The 25,579-nt window shown below is 36.7% G+C and overlaps 1 long non-coding RNA gene across 1 annotated transcript in view; it reads right to left on the bottom strand.

The window, feature by feature from the left end:
• The window catches only part of LOC128651807 (uncharacterized), a 103,534-nt gene extending 80,096 nt beyond the window's left edge, over positions 1-23,438 (bottom strand). The window contains exon 1 of the long non-coding RNA XR_008401187.1: positions 23,320-23,438. This is a non-coding gene — a long non-coding RNA (uncharacterized LOC128651807). The remainder of the gene's footprint in view (positions 1-23,319) is intronic.
• Positions 23,439-25,579: the final 2,141 nt, after the last annotated feature.

Here is a 25,579-nt window from a genome sequence, read left to right on the forward strand (position 1 = left end):
GAGAGGGTGCTTTCCGGGCTGTTCTCAAACCACCAAGCACCATTCTCAATCAATTCCATAACTCCATCAAGCTCTTCTTTCCATTCAGAGCTTATCTTTGGACATCCGGAGGCTCAAGCATCAGAGGCCTTTCCAGACTTACTTGAGGTTACTAATGTTATTCTTCTTCAAATAATCTTGGGTTAATGGCCTTCTTTTAGACTTCATATCACTCCAGGTTCAAATTATTTTCCCTATAATAATAAAGTTCTCTCTATCAGATCTATAAAACATAGATATATTAATTACTTGACTTCTACACAAAACTGCTGTGCAAGCAGTTATACAAGCAACATTGGAAAGTAAAGAAGAAAATTGGACATTTTCTACAAGTTATAAATCTAAGATCTCTGCATGCTTTTGTTACATAGTATCATTTCAAAATGGAAGGTATTTATCTACGCCGGGACTGCCTTCTAAACTAAGATTAGATGGTGAGACTCAATCTTACCAAAGCCTACCTGTCCTGATAAAAAAGTCTTAGATTTATTTGGAGAAACTCCCTATTTCATTGTATGTGTTTTCCTTTCTGTCTATCAACTGCTCCTTGAGTTTTTACAAAAATGCTCAAACCTGTTACAGCATAGTAGATAATTCTAAGTTATACTAGCTTGGTGAAGAAATAATCTAGATCAGACGTAGAGAATAATTTTTTCCCAACCTTTTCTGATTTTCTTTCCTCTTATAATATGCTAATTTTGCAATATACAACAGCTGAGGACATACAAACTTCACCTCTGAGACACAGATACCATCAATTCATTCTTCATTACTTTACGTCCTTGATCTACATTTTCCTGTCCTTTTTGAAAATTACAGAATTTTCAAATAAACAAATTAAAAAATCATTAAGGTGCAGATGTAGAGCTATATTAATAGAGAAAAGTGTGCTGTCAAAATTGCAGGCCTGCGTATAGAATAGCACACAATCTGGTATTGCAAGTCAATGGTAAATAGTTTTGCCAGAGAATGTTTAGCACAGCCAACATTACTTTAGCGCCCTCTATACTTTCAATGGATATTACGGTTGCTCTAAACATCACTCATATTACATGTTGAAAGTTATGGGGTAAATTTATCATGGTGCGGACAGACATGATCCGCTATAGCGAATCATGTCCATTGCACATTGATAAATGCCAACAGCATACGCTGTCAGCATTTATCATTGCAACTGCAGTTCTTGTGAACTGCTGGGGAAATACCGCCCCCTGCATGGCCGCTAGCAGGGGGTGTCAATCAACTGATCGTATTCAATCAGGCTGATGCTGTCCGCAACCTCAGAGGTGGCGGACAAGTTAAGGAGCAGTGGTCTTAGGACTGCTGCTTCTTAACTTCCTCTTCAGGCGGAACTGAAGCGGAGTGGGTTGGAAGCAGCATCCGCTGCTTCATAAATCGCCCCCCTTAGTGTTGCGCTTGACTGCAATACATAATAGCGCTAAAAAACGTAGAGCAAGTTGAGACCTGAAGTAAAGTGTTAGGGCTAGGATAACAGTATATTAAAATAAAGTATTACACGCATACATATGTGTATATATATATATATATATATATATGTGTGTGATCAATCTCTCTGGTCTTCAGTAAACAGTAATTCCAAAATGAAATTTATTGAAATGTGACATTTCGGGGCAAAAAAAACCCTTGCTCTGACAAACAAACAATGTGCAAACCAAACTTGTAAGGAAATGATAGGCCCTCCTACTACAGTCTACCAATCAGGAGACAGCTTGTGCAAAACAGAGCATGTGTAAAAAACAGCTAATGAGCTGATCAAAAGTGTTAACAACAACATATAATGTGTAAAGTGTCAATTAGGGATTTAGTGGTTCATGAACTGCACCTCCAGAGCACAAAGATCGAATGCACGAAACAAATAAGTAACAAATATCAAACAAATTGTGCAAAAAGAAATCTAAGCAGACACAAAGAATACATAAAATAAAATATGGCCATCAGCTGAAGACCAGAGAGTGCTTTATTTGTGCTTTTGATCTTGTATCCTTGAACAGCACCCTGGCAGCTGCTGATCTCTCAGTGAGAGTGCATACACATCGCTGTTTCTATATATACAGTATATATATATATATATTTTTTATATATATATATATATAAAAATACATATTAAATGTAAAATTCACGTTTTGTTGTTGAAATAAATGTATAAAAAGTGTTTTAAAGGGACTTGGTATATAACAAGATATTTGACCAGGAGAATCTCAAAGGTATATATACAGGTATACATATATATATATATATATATATATATATATATATATATATATATATATATATATATATATATATATACATGTATATATATATACATGTATCGGGGGCGGAACTACCATTGGTGCAGCAATTGCTGTATATTATATCCCCTTAAAACACTGCTAACACTAGTTTTGGTTTTTAAAATAGAAATAGTTGAAATATAAAAAAATGTTAGAGACAGATAGCTAGCTATAGAGATACATAGATGCACTGTTGGTTTTTAGAGCATTAGACCTAATGCACCTTTGGGTTAGCACTCCAGCAAAAGTCAGAACATGGTTTTGTAGCGTGCCCCATAAAAGTCTATGGGGAAAGGGACTTAAAGCGGCCTTGCTATATCCATCCTCCAGTTGTTAGCATGCCTGAGACTTTCCCTCAAGTGACAACTTTTAACATAATACTTCTAATATGAGCACAAGAAAAAGAGCGATAATGATTCAACTTGAGCTGTGTTATCACTCAATAGTGCTAATATTTTTGTGCTTCACTTGTATTCTACCCCTAAAGCTGCGCGCCGTTTATGAGTCTCCAGGAGCGTTCCAATAGGCTAATTTCACCTGCCTCTCTGATATGTGCTTTGTTGGTATTTCTGTTATCTTTTTTTGTCTTTTAAACTTTTGTTTGAAATGCTGCACCGTGAAGTAAAAGAAAGTGATAGCAAACTATCGGCTAGATTTGGAGTTTGGCGGTAAAAGGGCTGTTAACGCTCCGCGGGTTTTTTTCTGGCCGCACCATAAATTTAACTCTGGTATCGAGAGTTCAAACAAATGCTGCGTTAGGCTCCAAAAAAGGAGCGTAGAGCATATTTAGCGCAAATGCAACTCTCGATACCAGAGTTGCTTACGGACGCGGCCGGCCTCAAAAACGTGCTCGTGCACGATTCTCCCATAGGAAACAATGGGGCTGTTTGAGCTGAAAAAAAACCTAACACCTGCAAAAAAGCAGCGTTCAGCTCCTAACGCAGCCCCATTGTTTCCTATGGGGAAACACTTCCTACGTCTGCACCTAACACTCTAACATGTACCCCGAGTCTAAACACCCCTAGCCTTACACTTATTAACCCCTAATCTGCCGCCCCCGCTATCGCTGACCCCTGCATTACACTTTTAACCCCTAATCTGCCGCTCCGTAAACCGCCGCCACCTACGTTATCCCTATGTACCCCTAATCTGCTGCCCTAACATCGCCGACCCCTATGTTATATTTATTAACCCCTAATCTGCCCCCCACAACGTCGCCGACACCTACCTACACTTATTAACCCCTAATCTGCCGACCGGAGCTCACCGCTATTCTAATAAATGTATTAACCCCTAAAGCTAAGTCTAACCCTAACACTAACACCCCCCTAAGTTAAATATAATTTTTATCTAACGAAATAAATTAACTCTTATTAAATAAATTATTCCTATTTAAAGCTAAATACTTACCTGTAAAATAAATCCTAATATAGCTACAATATAAATTACATTTATATTATAGCTATTTTAGGATTAATATTTATTTTACAGGTAACTTTGTATTTATTTTAACCAGGTACAATAGCTATTAAATAGTTAAGAACTATTTAATAGTTACCTAGTTAAAATAATTACAAATTTACCTGTAAAATAAATCCTAACCTAAGATATAATTAAACCTAACACTACCCTATCAATAAAATAATTAAATAAACTACCTACAATTACCTACAATTAACCTAACACTACACTATCAATAAATTAATTAAACACAATTGCTACAAATAAATACAATTAAATAAACTATCTAAAGTACAAAAAATAAAAAAGAACTAAGTTACAGAAAATAAAAAAATATTTACAAACATAAGAAAAATATTACAACAATTTTAAACTAATTACACCTACTCTAAGCCCCCTAATAAAATAACAAAGACCCCCAAAATAAAAAATTCCCTACCCTATTCTAAAATACAAAAATTACAAGCTCTTTTACCTTACCAGCCCTGAACAGGGCCCTTTGCGGGGCATGCCCCAAGAATTTCAGCTCTTTTGCCTGTAAAAAAAAACATACAATACCCCCCCCCAACATTACAACCCACCACCCACATACCCCTAATCTAACCCAAACCCCCTTAAATAAACCTAACACTAATCCCCTGAAGATCTTCCTACCTTGTCTTCACCATCCAGGTATCACCGATCCGTCCTGGCTCCAAGATCTTCATCCAACCCAAGCGGGGGTTGGCGATCCATAATCCGGTGCTCCAAAGTCTTCCTCCTATCCGGCAAGAAGAGGACATCCGGACCGGCAAACATCTTCTCCAAGCGGCATCTTCTATGTTCTTCCATCCGATGACGACCGGCTCCATCTTGAAGACCTCCAGCGCGGATCCATCCTCTTCTTCCGACGACTAGACGACGAATGACGGTTCCTTTAAGGGACGTCATCCAAGATGGCGTCCCTCGAATTCCGATTGGCTGATAGGATTCTATCAGCCAATCGGAATTAAGGTAGGAATATTCTGATTGGCTGATGGAATCAGCCAATCAGAATCAAGTTCAATCCGATTGGCTGATCCAATCAGCCAATCAGATTGAGCTCGCATTCTATTGGCTGATCGGAACAGCCAATAGAATGCGAGCTCAATCTGATTGGCTGATTGGATCAGCCAATCGGATTGAACTTGATTCTGATTGGCTGATTCCATCAGCCAATCAGAAAATTCCTACCTTAATTCCGATTGGCTGATAGAATCCTATCAGCCAATCGGAATTCGAGGGACGCCATCTTGGATGACGTCCCTTAAAGGAACCGTCATTCGTCGTCTAGTCGTCGGAAGAAGAGGATGGATCCGCGCTGGAGGTCTTCAAGATGGAGCCGGTCGTCATCGGATGGAAGAACATAGAAGATGCCGCTTGGAGAAGATGTTTGCCGGTCCGGATGTCCTCTTCTTGCCGGATAGGAGGAAGACTTTGGAGCACCGGATTATGGATCGCCAACCCCCGCTTGGGTTGGATGAAGATCTTGGAGCCAGGACGGATCGGTGATACCTGGATGGTGAAGACAAGGTAGGAAGATCTTCAGGGGATTAGTGTTAGGTTTATTTAAGGGGGTTTGGGTTAGATTAGGGGTATGTGGGTGGTGGGTTGTAATGTTGGGGGGGGGGGGTATTGTATGTTTTTTTTTACAGGCAAAAGAGCTGAAATTCTTGGGGCATGCCCCGCAAAGGGCCCTGTTCAGGGCTGGTAAGGTAAAAGAGCTTGTAATTTTTGTATTTTAGAATAGGGTAGGGAATTTTTTATTTTGGGGGTCTTTGTTATTTTATTAGGGGGCTTAGAGTAGGTGTAATTAGTTTAAAATTGTTGTAATATTTTTCTTATGTTTGTAAATATTTTTTTATTTTCTGTAACTTAGTTCTTTTTTATTTTTTGTACTTTAGATAGTTTATTTAATTGTATTTATTTGTAGCAATTGTGTTTAATTAATTTATTGATAGTGTAGTGTTAGGTTAATTGTAGGTAATTGTAGGTAGTTTATTTAATTATTTTATTGATAGGGTAGTGTTAGGTTTAATTATATCTTAGGTTAGGATTTATTTTACAGGTAAATTTGTAATTATTTTAACTAGGTAACTATTAAATAGTTCTTAACTATTTAATAGCTATTGTACCTGGTTAAAATAAATACAAAGTTACCTGTAAAATAAATATTAATCCTAAAATAGCTATAATATAAATGTAATTTATATTGTAGCTATATTAGGATTTATTTTACAGGTAAGTATTTAGCTTTAAATAGGAATCATTTATTTAATAAGAGTTAATTTATTTCGTTAGATAAATATTATATTTAACTTAGGGGGGTGTTAGTGTTAGGGTTAGACTTAGCTTTAGGGGTTAATACATTTATTAGAATAGCGGTGAGCTCCGGTCGGCAGATTAGGGGTTAATAATTGAAGGTAGGTGTCGGCGATGTTAGGGAGGGCAGATTAGGGGTTAATACTATTTATGATAGGGTTAGTGAGGCGGATTAGGGGTTAATAACTTTATTATAGTAGCGCTCAGGTCCGCTCGGCAGATTAGGGGTTAATAAGTGTAGGTAGGTGTCGGCGACGTTGTGGGGGGCAGATTAGGGGTTAATAAATATAACATAGGGGTCGGCGATGTTAGGGGCAGCAGATTAGGGGTACATAGGGATAACGTAGGTGGCGGCGATTTGCGGTCGGAAGATTAGGGGTTAATTATTTTAAGTAGCTTGCGGCGACGTTGTGGGGGGCAAGTTAGGGGTTAATAAATATAATATAGGGGTCGGCGGGGTTAGGGGCAGCAGATTAGGGGTACATAAGTATAACGTAGGTGGCGATCGGCAGATTAGGGGTTAAAAATTTTAATCGAGTGGCGGCGATGTGGGGGGACCTCGGTTTAGGGGTACATAGGTAGTTTATGGGTGTTAGTGTACTTTAGGGTACAGTAGTTAAGAGCTTTATAAACCGGCGTTAGCCAGAAAGCTCTTAACTCCTGCTTTTTTCAGGCGGCTGGAATCTTGTCGTTAGAGCTCTAACGCTCACTGCAGAAACGACTCTAAATACCAGCGTTAGAAAGATCCCATTGAAAAGATAGGCTACGCAAATGGCGTAGGGGGATCTGCGGTATGGAAAAGTCGCGGCTGTAAAGTGAGCGTTAGACCCTTTAATCACTGACTCCAAATACCAGCGGGCGGCCAAAACCAGCGTTAGGAGCCTCTAACGCTGGTTTTGACGGCTACCGCCGAACTCTAAATCTAGGCCTATTTGTTTCTGTGTCAAATCTAGGATAATTTGATTTTTTTCATAACGGCTTAATTATAAAATGTTGCATAGGATTGTTGCCTATATTTACATCTTCAAAGGAGTTTTGGTTATTTTGTAGTGAAAAAAATCCTATGTATCAATATGGTAAAACTATAATGGCATGAATGCTTTAAGAATTTAAACACTTTCTACCTATTTAAATTTTCACAATTTAAAAGGAACATGAATGTCAAAATGAAACTTTCATGATTCAGATAAAGCATGCTATTTTACTTTTTAATTTACTTCTATTTTTAAATTTACTTTATTTTCTTTGTATCCTTTGTTAAAAGGACAGTCTAGTGAAAATGAAATGTTCATGATTCAGATAGGGCATACAATGTTAAACAACTTTCCAATTTACTTTTATTATCATCAAATTTGGTTTGTTCTCTTGGTATTCTCTGTTGAAAAGCTATACCTAAGTAGACTCATATACTAATTTCTAATCCCTTGAAGGTCCCCTCTAATCTCAATGCATTTTGGCAGATTTTCAAAGCTAGACAGCGCTAGTTCATGTGTGCCATACAGATAAAATTGTTCTCACTCCTGTGGAGTTATTTATGAGTTAGCACTGATTGGCTAAAATGCAAGTCAGTCAAAAGAACTGAAATAAGGGGGCAGTCTGCAGAGGCTTAGAAACAAGGTAATCACAGAGGTAAAAGGTATATTAATATAACAATGTTGGTTATGCAAAACTGGGGAATTGGTAATAAAGGGATTATCTAGCTTTTTAAACAATAACAATTCTGGAGTAGACTGTCCCTTTAATCATACCTAGATAGGCTCAGGAGCAGCAATGCACTATTGGGAGATGATTGATGGCTACGCACATATACCTCTTGTCATTGGTGCAATCGATGTGTTCGGCTAGGTCCCAGTGGTGCATTGCTACTCTGGAGCTAACTTTAACTATGCATTTAACCCCATTTGCAGTGATTAAGCAAGTAGTTATAGTTAAGCATTTTCTTTTTTTGTACTTGTATGTCCCTTTAATCCTTTAAAAAGTTAAAATAAAAAACTGTTTTTGAGATAGTGAAAGAATAATTTTCAAAATCTCATAGTTACTTGTTTGTTAGATATATTAAACATTTCACTGTCTACACAGCAATGGGAAATAATCATTGCATAGCAGAACATGCTCCTCTACCACCCCCTAGTGGAATAGTTTGAGAAAATATCTATTTAAAGGATTACTTTCTGTTATAATTTTTAAGCTAAACAACTAACATATTAAAGTTAATAAACATTAATTAAAACCTACTGACCTATATTTTCTCCAAAACGAAGTTTCATAACGTTTTAAAAGTTATATCTTTTATTCACCGATGATGTCACGTTATCCTGCCCACTATTTTCAGCACTGCATGTTCTAAATACTTAAACCAATAACTTTGAGTTTAAAGCGCCATTTTGAAACTTAGGTATTGTAAACGGATTGGTACAGAGCAAAGGATACCCACGGAGTGGGTTTGGAAAACAATTAAATTTGCAGACAAGATTTCTGATATACGGTAGAGATATGTTAATGAAATGCTATTGATAAAAAAAGCGTATTTGGGGTAGTTAGTTAGTAACAGGCATAGAAAATATTTACTTACAGTGGCCCTTTAAAGGAGAGCACTTTAATTAATTATTTCCCTGCAAATCCTTTAATTTCTCTTTGTTTTTAGGCAATGTTTAAACTATAATACAATTTAAGGGACAATCTACACCAGAATTGTTATTGTTTTAAAAGTTAGATAATCCCTTTATTACCCATCCCCCAGTTTTGAACAGAAAACATGGTTATATTAATACACTTTTTACCTCTGTGATTACCTTGTATCTAAGCATCTTTTGACAGCCGCTGATCACATGACTGTGACTATTTAGTATAAATTGACTTGCATTTAGAACTGTGCTGTGCTAAATCTTAAATAACTCCACAGGCGTTCGCACAATGTTATCTATATGGCCCACATGAAGCAGTCTCCTGTTGTGAAAAGCTAATAAAAAAGCATGCGATAAGTGGCTGTCTGTAGTGGCTTACAAACAGGTAGAAATTTACAGTTTTAAATGTTATAAAGTATATTAATATAACATTATTGTGTGTGGGGAATGGGTAGTAAAGGCATTATCTATCTATTTAAACAATAACAATTTTAGTGTTGACTGTCCCTTTAAGTGCCTTGTATATTTTAAGTTTACATGTACACCTATAATTACTGTTTCATTTTATATATATATATATATATATATATATATATATATATATATATATAAACAATATGTTTGAAATATTGTTTTTATTTGTTAGATGGTGAGATAAAAAAGAGTGTTAAATAATGAAATATTAAAATAATTCTCACACTAACCAATACTGACACTCTGGCATTCTATAACATTTCTACTTTCGGGGCAACTCTCAGGTTTAAAAAAAAAAAAAAGACAAAAATAAGAGATATTTTATAATTGTACAGCTCAGTGCAACATCAAACAAGCTGAGAAGTTTGTTTTCGATTAACAAAGCTTCTGTTTGCCTCCTTCAGCAAAGCTGGAGGCAACTTTACCTTTTTTTTTTTTTACAAAAATAAAACATTCAGGCCTAGAAGGGGAGAGCAGAAGTATTATTGCTATTGTGCATTAATATCACTCAGGCACAATCAATAAATAAATAAATGTAGCCATCAATCAGCAAGTGCTATCCATGTTGCTGAGCCAAAAATGGGCCGGCTCTTTAGCTTAGATTTGTGCTTTTTCAAATAAAGATAGCAAGAGAACAAAGAAAAATTGATCATAGGAGTAAATTAGAAAGTTGCTTAAAATTGCATGCTCTATCTGAATCATGAAAGAAAACATTTGGGTTTAGTGTCCCTTTAACGGCAAAAATACCCTCTAATTAATCTGTAGAAAATAGAGGTAAAATGATGCTCAATTAATTTCAAACATGACTCCGCCTTCAAAACAAGGCCACCAGGCAACCTAACAAGCACCTGTGAATCTAAGCCAATGTTTTTATTGCAATGACACTACATTGAAACAATGAGCAAAGTAAAGGGAGTAATAAGAAAGTGATTTAATGTAGTCCCAGTAGAGTCTAGATCTATCTTCGGCTTCAAATCTGATGTTTGAAAACATGTGTGATGCTCTCAGTGGTACAATTGGTGATGCAATATGTAATAAGATAATTAAAGCCTTCACACCCCTGTACTGGAACTGTTGTTAATAATTTTGCACTCACTGAATTTTCTTTGACGTATCCCCCTTGTTCTCTATATATAAAGCACTCTCTGGTCTTCAGTAAACAGTAATTCCAAAATGAAATTTATTTAAATGTGACATTTCGGGGCAAAAGAACCATATGTATATATGTATGCGTATGTGTGTGTACATATGTATGTGTGCTCATATACATACATACACATATATCCATGTCATTTGAGTGACGTTTAGCGCAGCTGCTCTATCCATTGAAGTATATATGACACGCTAAAAAATATATAATTTATGCTTACCAAATAAATTCATTTATTTCATGGTGTTGAGAGTTCACAACCCATAACTCTGGGAATTTTACTCCTTGCCACTAGGAGGAGGCATAGATCCCAAAATTACCAAAGCCTTAAAAACCCCTCCCATCTTACTGGAAACTAGTCTGGCGTATAGCCAAGCTAGAAAAGAAGAATGTAGGAAAAGAAAATAAGAGCAATAAAAAGAAAGGTACATACTCAAACTGCCTCCAGAAAAAAAACAATTATAATAGGAATAAATTGGGGTGGGCTCATGGACTGTCACCACCAAGAAAGAAATTAATTTATCAGGTAAGCATAAATTATATTTTCTTTCATAAAGTTGGTGAGAGAGTCCACGATCTACAGTTGTAATCAAAATTATTCAACCCCCATTGCAAATGAGGTTTATTGTCACAATTTACAGACTTTCAGCAGTTTGCAATGAAAATGCTTCAAGAAGTTTTCACAAATTCAACTAAATATTTAACTTTTAATGAATTCTGCATTCTCAAAATTCTTCAACCCTTTGAATAGAATCCCTCACAACAGCACAAATATGCAAAACAGGTGTTGTCTCAAGCACGCCTGATGCAACCAATCAAGGGCTTCATTCGTTGCACCAGGTGTGTTTGAGTTAGAACACATGAAATACATGAACTGGCTAGGGGTTTGTTGAGTGTCACGTTTGTCTGCATGTTAGAAATATGACTAAATAAAAAGAAATGTCCAAAAAGTTAAGAGAAGAGATTAACACCCTATACAAACAAGAAACAGGATACAAAAAGATAGCAAAGGCACTGAATGTTGAAAGCATAGTTCGGAAGTTCAAAATGAAAGGAACAGTGGTTACACTACCTGGACGGGGCAGAAAAAGGAAGCTATCAACGGCTGCAACCAAATTTCTGAGAAGGCAGGTTGAGAAAAACCCTTGAGTGACTACAAAAGACCTGCAGCAAGACTTGGTGGCAACAGGCACTGAGGTTTAAGTTTGCATAGTAATGCATGTACTAAATGCTTAGTTTTCCATGCCAGAACTCAGAAGACGTACAACACTACTGACCCAAAAGGACAAGAAAAGTTGGCGCCAATATGCTCAAAATCATATAAATAAGCCACAGAAGTTTTGGGATTCTGTTCTGTGAAACAAAACTGGAACTTTTCAACCCAATGAATCAGTGGTATGTCTAAAGAAAAAAGAATGAAGTATATGCTGAAAATAACACTACAGTTAGTGCATGATGAGAAGTCAGTGATTCTCTGGGGCTGCTTTGCATCCTCTGGTACTGAAATCCTACAGCGTGTGGAAGGCAAGATGGATTAATTGAAGTATCAGGAAATCCTAGGAGACAAAGTCATGGCATCTGTGAGGAAGCTTAAGTTTGGGCATCATTGGACCGTCCAACAGGACAATGATCCCAAGCATACCTCAAATGCCACCAAGGCTTGGTTGCAGAAGAAGTTCTGGAAGATTCTACAGTGGCCATCACATCACCTGACTTGAACTCCATAGAAGATCTCTGGTGGGATTTGAAGAAGGCGGTTGCATCATGCAAACCTGAGAATATTACTGAACTGAAGGCCATTGCTCATGAGTAATGGGCTCAGATTCTTTAGGAACGGTTCCAGAAGTTGGTATCTAGCTAAGCATCTCGTTTTCAGCAGGTCATAACAGCAAAAGAGTGCTCTACTAAGTACTAAAGATGCTTGCCATGAAGGGGTTGAATAATTTTGAGACTGCAGAGCTCATTAAAAGTTGCATATTCACTTCATCTTCACTTTTCTCTCTTTCCTATTTCTCTATTATTTTCTAATAAAGTTAAAAAAATAGGAGATTATTTTCATATTGCACATTACTGTATCACTTCTGATGTTCATACTATAAAACAATGATGTAACTTGTATTTTCTATATTACCTATAAATGTAATGTAAACTTTGGATTGTATTACCTCAATAAAGAAATTATAAAATTAAAAAAAGTTGCATTTTCAGTTGAATTTAGGGAAACCACTTGAACCATTCGTTGTTTTCAGCTATTTCAATTGCTTTTGTTTGATTTGTTCATTGAAAACAACTGAAAGTCTGTAAATTTTGACAATAAACCAGATTGCGATTTGCAATGGGGATTGAATGATTTTGATTTAAACTGTATTACTCCTTGGAACTAACACCTAAGCTGTGGAGTCCACAAGTAATCTGGGCGGGACCAGACTTATACTATTCTAAAAAGATTGGATGATTGTTTGTATTTATTTTTTTAGTTTATCATGCAGACTTACCTACTAAAAGCTGCTTCAGAAGAGGCAAAAATATAAAAATGGTAGAATTTAGAAAAAATATGTAGGGAACACCAAAAAGCTACCTTGCAAAAAAAAAACTTAAGGGATAAATCAGATTTGTTATTTATATATCGTGACCCTTAAGTTCCAGAACCACTAACAGTAATATACATCAAAATGTACAGTGAGATGCAAAAAAGAGAGATTTTGCAGCGCAAAGAAAAAAGACTGTTGGTTACTGGACTTCGTTAAATACTAAAACCCACTATCAGAGTAAACAAAAAATAAGTGTAATCAAAATTCAATACTTTGAAATACAATTGACAACTACATTCACACAGCTGGACTAGTACTCACGCACACTCACACACATACGGTTTAAAACTTGCTGGAACTCAGACTATGTAATTTGATCTGAATTGCACCTCATAAAATATACATCACTCCTTAACAGGAGGTATTAGAGTATTTGTGTATATATAAGTAATCAACTCCTGTAGGTAAGTGAGTATGTTATTAGTAGTGGTAGTAGAGTGTATCTAATAAGTACTTATACAAAAAAGCACCACAATAATATAAATAATATCCGATTAAATTTCCGGTTTGTGTGCTAAGAAATGTAAAGTCTACAGTACACTCAATGTATGTATGTTAGTCAAACAGTCAAAAGTAAAGCTGGTGGTTAACTGTGTTCCTAAATTTTAATCATTGCCAGTGTTGCAAAGTATATTAAATTGGTATTAAAGGACCCCGGTCACAGCAAAGTCATTGGTGATTTTAAAGTACGGTATATACCTTTAAATTAATTAGAGATTCAAATGCACTTTATATGCATAATGCACATATGCATCATTAAATATAATATTAATGTATGACTAATACAACCAATTATTAACTTTGCTTTAAAAAAGAGATAGAAATTAGATTTTCAGTTCAACCTTGCTGAATAAAAATATACCAACAGGTTACCCACGAATGGAAAGATATGCTAAGCTGAGCTAGAAAAGGTCTCTTCTATAGCGGAGGCCTGTTTAAACATTAGCTATCTTTGGAGCTTATAGTTCAACCATACTGAGTATAAATATACCAGCAGATTACCCACAAATGGAACGATATGCTGAGCTGAACTAAAGAAAGGTCTCTTCTATAGCGGAGGCCTGTTTAACCATTTAGCTGTCACTGGAGCTATAGTTCAACCTTGCTAAGTATAAATGTACCCACAGGTTACCCACGAATGGAAAGATATGCTGAGCTGAACTGAAAAAAGGTCTCTTCTATAGCGGAGGCCTGTTTAACCATTAGTTATCACTGTATATAACTCTGAGCACAGGTTACCCACGATTGAAAAGAAATCTGCTAATCTTAGACTGAAAAAGGTCTCTTCTATAGCGGAGGCCTTGTTTAACATTAACTGCCACTGTCTGTAAACGTAATCACTACGGTGCAATTGGATATTAAGGCTGAGTCAGCTATTAAAATCGAGGTTCCATAACCTCGTGCAGGTGCCCCTGACGAGCGTTTCACATAATCACCAATGACTTTGCTGTGACCGGGGTCCTTTAATACCAATTTAATATACTTTGCAACACTGGCAATGATTAAAATTTAGGAACACAGTTAACCATCAGCTTTACTTTTGACTGTTTGACTAACATACATACATTGAGTGTACTGTAGACTTTACATTTCTTAGCACACACACCGGAAATTTAATCGGATATTATTTATATTATTGTGGTGCTTTTTTGTATAAGTACTTATTAGATACACTCTACTACCACTACTAATAACATACTCACTTACCTACAGGAGTTGATTACTTATATATACACAAATACTCTAATACCTCCTGTTAAGGAGTGATGTATATTTTATGAGGTGCAATTCAGATCAAATTACATAGTCTGAGTTCCAGCAAGTTTTAAACCGTATGTGTGTGAGTGTGCGTGAGTACTAGTCCAGCCGGACTACTACTTTAATATTTTTTTCAAAAAAAGTTATTTTGTGTGAATGTAGTTGTCAATTGTATTTCAAAGTATTGAATTTTGATTACACTTATTTTTTGTTTACTCTGATAGTGGGTTTTAGTATTTAACGAAGTCCAGTAACCAACAGTCTTTTTTCTTTGCGCTGCAAAATCTCTCTTTTTGCATCTCACTGTACATTTTGTTAAATAATGTTGTTTACTGGAAAAAGGAAGAAAGAAGAAAAAAGTTTGCTCTCATGCAATATAACACATTTAGCTTGTACTTTGTATATCAAAAACTTTCTAAGTATAACATAACTTCTCTCCAGTAGAAACTTATATGTCATTTTATGAATGCTTGTCATAGCAGCTTTTACATGTCTGTCCCATATTACCAGGTTCAATACTTCAAGCATTATTATATATTAGAAAAAAATCTAAATACATCCTACAGTATGACTTATAATGTGTTCATATAGAACTATTCAAAATTCAACATTTCTCCTATGATTTGTCTATGTATCTATGTTAGTACTCATTATAGACATAGTAAATGATTATGCCATAACCTTGTATAACAACCTGATATTGAGGAACCATGTGTACATATATACTTCTGTTCTTTACTTAAATGATGGAGTTACTAATTATGTCAAAGTATGCGAAAATTCACACCTATAGAGATTTACAAAAACCACAAATGAGTTTAGAGCGTCAGAAAATTTGGGAACCACTGTGGTATATAGAACCAAAAGGTTGGATAAGAGTAAATATCAAAATATTTTTTTAGAGGTATTTATTAAATGTTTTGTAATGTTTTTTAATTATTACGTATTCTTTAGTATTTTGATGTTTTGATTTTTTTAAAACATTATAAGAAAAGTTCAGAAATCCCTCATCTATATATCGATAGTTATACTGCTTATTCAACATACAGTTTTATATCCCAATCTGAATTTAAACCTCTAGTGACCCTAGTGTTTAACTGAAATATCCAATAAACTTCTTTTTGACCTAGAAGTTTTAATCTGTTACCTCCCCTGACTTGTCTTTTGACATGCTGTATGCCCTGAAACATCAAAAAACGACCATCTTCGTTATGCAAATTGCGGAAATGAAAAGCCACAGGGGTATCTGATTCTTCATCCCCTATGTATCACCTAGGGTTGCATGAGTGCAGGACTTACACCTACGGCTTCCACATCTGAAAACTTGACTTTCTAGTCACAAATTTGCAACCTTTATCCACAATTTTATCCAAAGTTTCATCTGCTCGTAGTATAGGCAGCGATTTCCTAATGATGTCACAAATCATACTATGTTCCCTGCTATAAGCTATAATAAACACAGGCTTCTTTAGAAAATCAGTATGTGTTCCCTTTTTTTGTTTTAGCATATCAGTTCTACTCATCAAATCTACCTTTGATTTTGCTTCAGTCAAATGTTGCAGAGTGTACCCTCTCTCCAGAAATCGCTGAGTTGTCTTTTCTGAATGAGTTTCATAGGACTCTACTGTGCTACAATTTCGTTTAGTTCTCATGTATTGTCCCTTCGGGATAGCCCTTATTACATGTTTGGTATGACTGGAGTTTACTTTAAGGAGAGTATTTCCAGCACTCTGTTTCCTATAAAGTTCTACCTCCATTCTGTTACCAGTAATGTTTGGTTTCAGTAACACATCAAGAAAGGGCATTTGTTTGTTACTCATTACCATTGTGAATTTTAAATTTAATTGATTTTGAGACAAGTATGCAAAAAAATCCAAAATCTGTCTCTCATCCCATCTGAAAATGAATAACAAATCGTCAATGTAACGACTGTAATGAACTATCCTTTCCCTGAAGGGATTACCATCGCCAAAGATCTTGGACAGCTCCCACCAGCCAAGATATAAATTGGCATACATGGGGGCAAACTTAGCCCCCATAGCTGTACCTTGTCTTTGGCGATAGTAATCTCCCTCAAAAAGGAAAGAATTGTGGCTCAACAAAAATTCAATAGATTTCAAAATGAATTCCTTACAATTTGCGTCATAGTTGGTATACATCTCCAAACATGATTCTACTGCTGAAATACCCTTGTCATGAGGAATGGAAGTATACAAGGACACTACATCTATTGTGACAATATAGTAGTCATCTGACCATCTCACCTGTTCAATCTGTCTGATTAGATGTCCCTTGTATAACTTTTCAATCCCAAAACAATAGGTTGCAAAAAGGTATCTATCATAGCATAAAGTGGCTCATTAAGAGATCCTATTCCTGCCACTATAGGGCGACCCGGAGGAGATGTGATACTTTTATGAACTTTGGGGAGATAATGAAATATTGGTACAATAGGATGTTCTATCAATAAATGATCAAAATTGACCTTACTTATTGCACCAATCATAACCCCCCAATCTAATAGATCATGCAAAATCCTTCTGTATTTGAAAGTGAGATTTGTCTGTATTTTCTCATATACCTCAGTGTTATGAAGCGGCCTGTATGCTTCCGCCATATAGTCAACTTTGTTAAGAACGACTACATTTCCCCCTTATCTGAATTGCGTATGACTATTGCCTGGTTGGGCAATTCTTTCATATTTGTTCAAATTGTTATGTTTGAAAACATTCTGTTTTTCATTACTTTCTCATGTAAATCAATTAATTCCTTCTCTATTGTTTTTTGAAATACCTCTACACTATTGTTCCTAGCATGTATGGGATAAAAAGAGGATTTGTCTCTAAATTTAGTCAGATTAACATTTGTGTGTATTGTTTCACTAGTGTTAATATCTCCATCCCTTTGTAAATGCATCAGATCAATTTCCGCACATATATCAACAAAAGAGAAGGTATCATTAACTACATTGTCAGTGTCATTGACACCTAACACCTCGCTAATTTCTGAGGATTCCATACTGTTATTTACAGTTTCAGATGACTCAAAGAAATGTTTCTTAAGCAGCAATGATCTTATAAATTTATTGATATCTATTATAGTTTGAAATAAATTAAAATGGGAGGAGGGGGCAAAGTTGAGACCTAGCGACAGAATTTTAATCTGCATAGCAGTTAAATTCATTGAAGATAAGTTAATTATATTTTTGGACTCTAAACATACTTCCAACTTTGGTTCCTTCGCTGTCTGCAAGGGTACCGATGCTGAGGTCCCTGTTGATTTGTAGGGTTCCCTTTGTTTACCCTTATGTCTACCGCCCCTGCGTGTCCTGTGTGTTTTTCTTTTGCTGTTGTCTGCTATATACCCTTCGGGTTTTTTGGAACCTGGGATGTTGTGGTAGTACTCCCTTCAATAGTACCTGGGGTTTGTAAGACAAAGGTTGCATTGTTAACAGATTCCTCAGTGCTATTCTCAAAATCTGAGGAATCATAGTAGTATTCTGTATCTGTTTCATTGAACCTAACTTTCTTAATGTCTTGTCTTCCTGGGTTCCCCCTATACCTTTTCCTCCCTTCTGTATGTGTCCACCTATAAAAATTTCCCTTTTCATAATCCTCCTTATCCCTAGTTAGTTTGATCTTTTTGAAATACCACAAATTTTCATTAAATTCCTCCATAACCTTCTTTATTTTATCATCATATCCTTTAAACTCAGGTTTTTGTTCTGTTTGCTTTCTCGGGGAGTTTTGGTGAAGCTCTCCCTATTCACTGTGCACCAGGCCGGAACATAGTTGCCAGTGGTGAGTTCCCGTGGGGAGCGCTGAGGTTGGGACACCTTACAGCGTTGCGTGTGTGACAAGGAGTTAGCGTGTAAGCAGCACAACCTGGAACAGAGTGGTGCTACCAGCAGAACGGAGCGCTCATCAAGGATTGGCTACTTGCAAAAAAACCCTTAATAGCCTGAAAAATAGAACTTAAAAGCTCTGACCACCACCAAATTAGGGAGAAGCACCTCCTTAGAATTCTTTGGATTAGGACACAAAGAGAGAACAACAACCCCTTAGCTCTCAAAACTGCCTTATCCTGAAGAAACAGCAAGATAAGGACGCTCACCACAAAGTGCAGACAAATCAGAAATTCTTCTAGCAGAAGAAATGGCTTAAAGAAGCAAAACCTTCCAAGAAAAAAACTGAATATCCAAAACATGCATATGTTCAAAAAGGAGGAATCTGTAAAACTTTGAAAACCAAATAATATTCCATGGATGAAAAAATGGTTAATCATCGTTTGTTGGTATGAGATACTGCTAAATGTAAAGATGGAGCCTGTACCAAGATATCATCCATTTAAAAAACCACTGACACACCTTGAGCTCTTATCACCAATAAAAGGGTCCCTATAACCTTCATAAAGATTCTGGGAGCAGTAGCCAGACCAAATGGAAAAGCAGCAAACTGAAAAATGCTTGTCCAGGAAAGCAAACCTTAGGAATTGATTATGATCCATGAAAATAGGGATATGAAGAAAAGCACAGACCAATCATCTAGGAATGACTCTAGCGGCCCATCTGAGGATGAGGAACCAATGGTTAGACCCAAAACTATTCTTAAATCCCCACAGGCTAATTTAGATAGCAATGTGAATAGATCTGAAGTAATGATGACTAGAAATACTAGTAAGACATTAAATACAGTAGGGGTTCTTTCCAGCAGAGGGCTGACACTAGGAGACAGGAATTCCTGAGTGACAGTGAGGGAGATATCAGGCCCACCGTACAGACATCAGCTATCAATAGAGTGAAGGATGACCAGCAGGTTTTTCATGAGGTTCCAAAGGGACAAAAAGTAGGAGGAAGCGTAGGAAGAGGTGCAAGAGGAAGGGGAGGACATACAAGGCTCAGGGCTCAGGGGGGCTTGCAACAAATATCAAATATAAAGGTTATTATCTTATTAAGTATAGAGCTTACACCACAAGAGTCTGAGGTATTAAGTTTGGGACTGGGCTTTGTTCCAAAAAGATATTTCAACTTGATAGTGGATATCAACAAGATGATCAGAGATTTAACCTTGAAAAAGTTTTTTTGGAACAAGGAAACACCAGTTGAAAATGGTAGCACATATTTTGGAGGTGAGGAGCCCTCTAGACTACTAGACTTAATATAAGCAGCATAAACTTCTTCCAGTAGATATCCAATCCACTGATGTACATGTGACAGAAAATTATCTAAATATATAGAGTGTTACGTAGAACCAATAGGAGAAGGCTAGGGACCAGGTCCTGTGACCCCTGTAACAGGACTGTGACTAACTCAAATAGGGTGTTCCAGTGCTACAACCTATAGTTCAAAGACAAAACTGGGCCTCAAATCGGTCTAAGCACAAACACTTTGAGCACCTTCCTTTTTTACCGTCCTCCTGCGAAGACAAAGGCAAGACTAGTCCCCAGTAAGGTAAGAGGGTATTTAAGGTCTGTGGAAATATTGGGATCTTTGCCTCATGCTAGTGGCCAGGAGTATAATTCCCAGGAGTAATGGATTGTGGACTGTTATTATCTTTATGAAAGAAATGTCATCAGTGCTAACATTCTCTGTTATTATTTTTAGCCATGGACTTATCTGATTGTGCGCAATTCTTAGCTCAGGGTAAAGATCTTTTCTAACCTACCATCAGCGGGGGTTTCTGTCATTAATATATATAGCTGTGTTAAATGACCCACTACATGATATCTTGCACATCAAACAAGAACCAGTAGCAACTTTAGTTGCAGGTTCAGATTCAATCTAATTAAACTTACATGTTATATAAACATTGCATATAACATTAAAATTTAAAAAAATAATAATAATTTAATGAATTAAATCAATACAACATAAAATCCCTCTGACACAGGTGTCTCTAAAAAATTCAAAACAAATTTGTATTCAATATAAAATGCATATGCATGTTCATTATATAAACTTTGCCCATTGCTAACATTTTAAACAGTACTCTTACTAATGCATTTATTAGATGCTACTCTAAATTGCTAAATCCGCTAGTGGCTCTTTCAAATATGTAGCAGTCTCTGTGAGCCGCGGTTGCTTGATCGATTTTTGTCTGTATCTGCACCTGTAAATTACAGCGTGGGCTGAGTTGTTAGCGTTATAAATTCTCTATAAAAGATAGCCCAAACAATGTTTCAGTTATGAATAGAATGAATAGCACTGTTTAAAATTTTAGCAATGGAAAAAAATTTATACAGTAGAGTAAACATATGCATTTTTTTTTTTCAAAAATGTTATTGAAAGTCAATCATACAGGTCTCAAATAATGACAATAAAACAATATTGACGTATTAATTTTGGTCTTTGACATGAGTATTTTCATTCTGTAACATAAAGGGTAAGAAAAACAAGGGGAGAACAAAATGAACAAGGGAAAAACAGTAGCAATTTGTAGTACAGCATTTTTAGAGTTTTTTTATTAATTTAAAGATAAGCTATATCCAACCCATTATAGGGTTTACCAAGTATTTAATGTTAAGTCCTAGGGGCCGTTTTATCAAATGTCTGTCCGACATGATCTGATCAGCGGATCATGTCCGACAGACATCGCTGAATGCGGACAGCATTACGCTCTCCGCATTCAGCATTGCACAAGCAGTTCTTGTGAACTGCTTGTGCAATGCCGCCCCCTGAAGATTCACGGCCAATCGGCTGCTAGCAGAGGGTGTCAATCAACCTGATCGTATTCGATCAGGTTGATATCCGGCAATGTCTGTCCGCCTCCTCAGAGCAGGCGAACAGGTTATGGAGCAGTGGTCTTTAGACCGCTGCTCCATACGGAGCTTGATAAATAGGCCCCTGATTCTTAAATCGAGATACAAGATACACGAGTAAAGGGCGTCATCGATTACAGCAAGTTCTGTATTTGACCAAGAACTCTTAATAGTGTTGTATATGTAAACAGGGGGGATTAATAGTGCTAATTAGGTTTTATATATGCTTCCCATAATGATTGCACTTGTGCGTAAGTGTGAAGCTTACATTTCAGTGGAATTCCTTTAGGGAAAGAGTGTTAGAGACACTATACCTCTTATCGCCATTGTGCTATTTTGGGTATTTTGTCTGATTTCCAATTGCTGGCTATTAGGATTTTAAAGCTATTGCTTATAATGTTGAACAATTTACTTATCAGTGTAGTGAATTTTTTGGGAGTTTTATTAAGGAGCCATAGGCATGGGTCCAGGGAGGTGGGTAATTCTAAGATTTTGCTTGTCTCTTGTGAAATTTGTGTCCACATGTCTGTTGTTTTGGGGCATAGTCACCAGATGTGGCTCATGTGTCCTATGTGTGATCCGCATCTCCAGCCGTTTGCAGGGCTGAGATTATCATTTTTTTTGCATCTTGCTGGTGTCAAATACAATCTCTGCAGTATTTTTACATTGAGTTCCAAGTATCTGCAGGAGATGGAGGATTTTTTAATGCTTTAGTAAATATGTAGTGAGTCCGCATGTGTAATGTCTATTCCTAGTTCGGAGTTCCATCTTTCTATGTAATATGGTATGTGGCCGGGGGGAGCTGTTGTAGTATGTTGTATGTTTGTGAAAGAGCGTGTCTGGTTGAGGAGGGTTTTGTGCATAGGGATTCAAAGGATGTGAGTGGTCTGATCATGTTCCTATTTTAAGAGTGTGATGATATATATATAAAAGGCATTGCCTATAGAAAAGCCAGTTAGTGAAGGCGGGGTAACCCATCGCAATCAAATCGGTTGGGGTGGCGGATTGTTGTTCGTTACCTAGATGATAAATCTGGAGCAATCTGTGTAAACATGTGCATTTTATATTGAATACAAATTTGTTTTGAATTTTTTAGAGACACCAGTGTCATAGGCATTTTTATGTTTTATGGTTTTCTCTTTTGTTTTCCTTTATTTTTTTCTGTTTTCAAGTTTTATATAGCACTGTTTTTGAGGGTGTTATTGTTTTTTTTTTTTACTTTTCATTTACCAATGTTTTGATGGTGCTTTTTCACATTAAGGGGCATCGATTTATCAACCCCCGTATTAAGTCGTATTCACCTGGAAACAGGAGTTAAGAAGCAGTGGTCTTAAGACCACTGCTCTTTAACTCATCCACCACCTCTGAGGTGGCAGACAGCAATCAGCCCGATCAGGTTGAATGACATCGCCTGCTAGTGGCCGATTGGCAGCAAATCTGCAGGGAGCTGCTTTGCACAAGCATTTCACTAGAAATGCTTGTGCAATGATAAATGCAGACAGAATATGCTGTCGGCATTTATTGATGTGCGGCAGACATGATCCACTACCGCGGGCCATGTCCGCTCATACTTTGATAATTCGGACCCTAAAACTCATTCTATTCAACGAGAAGTGAGCAGAACAATTAGGCTCCACTGAGCAGAACTCACTATGAGGAGCTGTGTTATGCTATGTGAGTTCTTTGTAGCAGCCAATTCACACAAGAAATATTGGAATTCTATCTGCCTTTAATTCAGGTAGGCCCTTATTCTAGTGCCAGTTTGAGGCTTGCTAGTTATTCTAGTCCAGTGCTAAACAAGTCTATATTATACATGTAAAGAATATACCTACCTGCCAGAGGAACCGGAGATAGAACTTGCTCTAGTTAAAGAAGAAGTGATAGAGCAGTAATCATCTGATGCAGACAGATTCTCAGTATCATGTGTCGGAATTTTTAAATGGCTACCTAAACAATGTACAAAACAGCTTAGTAAATTCATGATACAATCAAGTATTCAGTGCAGAGAAATGCTAGAATGTAATATCTGCATGGTATACAGGGAGTGCAGAATTATTAGGCAAGTTGTATTTTTGAGGATTAATTTTATTATTGAACAACAACCATGTTCTCAATGAACCCAAAAAACTCATTAATATCAAAGCTGAATAGTTTTGGAAATAGTTTTTAGTTTGTTTTTAGTTATAGCTATTTTAGGGGGATATCTGTGTGTGCAGGTGACTATTACTGTGCATAATTATTAGGCAACTTAACAAAAAACAAATATATACCCATTTCAATTATTTATTTTTACCAGTGAAACCAATATAACATCTCAACATTCACAAATATACATTTCTGACATTCAAAAACAAAACAAAAACAAATCAGTGACCAATATAGCCACCTTTCTTTGCAAGGACACTCAAAAGCCTGCCATCCATGGATTCTGCCAGTGTTTTGATCTGTTCACCATCAACATTGCGTGCAGCAGCAACCACAGCCTCCCAGATACTGTTCAGAGAGGTGTACTGTTTTCCCTCTTTGCAAATCTCACATTTGATGATGGACCACAGGTTCTCAATGGGGTTCAGATCAGGTGAACAAGGAAGCCATGTCATTAGATTTTCTTCTTTTATACCCTTTCTTGCCAGCCACGCTGTGGAGTACTTGGACGCGTGTGATGGAGCATTGTACTGCATGAAAATCATGTTTTTCTTGAAGGATGCAGACTTCTTCCTGTACCACTGCTTGAAGAAGGTGTCTTCCAGAAACTGGCAGTAGGACTGGGAGTTGAGCTTGACTCCATCCTCAACCCGAAAAAGCCCCACAAGCTTATCTTTGATGATACCAGCCCAAACCAGTACTCCACCTCCACCTTGCTGGCTTCTGAGTTGGACTGGAGCTCTCTGCCCTTTACCAATCCAGCCATGGGCCCATCCATCTGGCCCATCAAGACTCACTCTCATTTCATCAGTCCATAAAACCTTAGAAAAATCAGTCTTGAGATATTTCTTGGCCCAGTCTTGACGTTTCAGCTTGTGTGTCTTGTTCAGTGGTGGTCGTCTTTCAGCCTTTCTTACCTTGGCCATGTCTCTGAGTATTGCACACCTTGTGCTTTTGGGAACTCCAGTGATGTTGCAGCTCTGAAATATGGCCAAACTGGTGGCAAGTGGCATCTTGACAGCTGCACGCTTGACTGTTCTCAGTTCATCGGCAGTTATTTTGCGCCTTGGTTTTTCCACACGCTTCTTGCGACCCTGTTGACTATTTTGAATGAAACGCTTGATTGTTCGATGATCACGCTTCAGAAGCTTTGCAATTTTAAGAGTTCTGCATCCCTCTGCAAGATATCTCACTATTTTTTACTTTTCTGAGCCTGTCAAGTCCTTCTTTTGACCCATTTTGCCAAAGGAAAGGAAGTTGCCTAATAATTATGCACACCTGTGGTCTAATGACACCTGTGGTCTAATGACACCTGTTGATGTCATTAGACCACACCCCTTCTCATTACAGAGATGCACATCACCTAATATGCTTAATTGGTAGTAGGCTTTCGAGACTATACAGCTTGGAGTAAGACAACATGCATAAAGAGGATGATGTGGTCAAAATACTCATTTGCCTAATAATTCTGCACACAGTGTAAAGTTTAATGCTAAACAATATATTTCTACATAATCTGATGTACCCATGGATTAATAAAATTATGGTGAACAATAATGCAGCTTGATAAACATCACATTACTCACCATTTTAAAGTAATGAAAGGAAAGTTGAAATTGAAAGCAATACGTTGAATTTTTTTAATTAAATGTGCATGTAAACAAGTAGGTCTGTAACATTATGTATTTAAAGACATTAAAGGGATATTAAAGTCTTATTTTATTTATAGAGATAATACAATATATGCAAAAAGTAAGTGGACCATCATCACACCTATATGGGCTTGTTGGACATCCCATTCCAAAAGCATGGGTATAAATATGGATTCAATATTTAAGTTGTGTGCAAGTTTTTACCTTAAGTTGTATACAAGATTTTGGGTGGACAGGCACTGATGTTGGATGAGGTCTGTCTAACAACTGGCATTCTCATTCATCCCAAAAGTGT

The sequence above is a fragment of the Bombina bombina genome, chromosome 3, assembly GCF_027579735.1.
Source record: "Bombina bombina isolate aBomBom1 chromosome 3, aBomBom1.pri, whole genome shotgun sequence".
In the NCBI taxonomy this organism is placed as follows: Eukaryota; Metazoa; Chordata; class Amphibia; order Anura; family Bombinatoridae; genus Bombina; species Bombina bombina.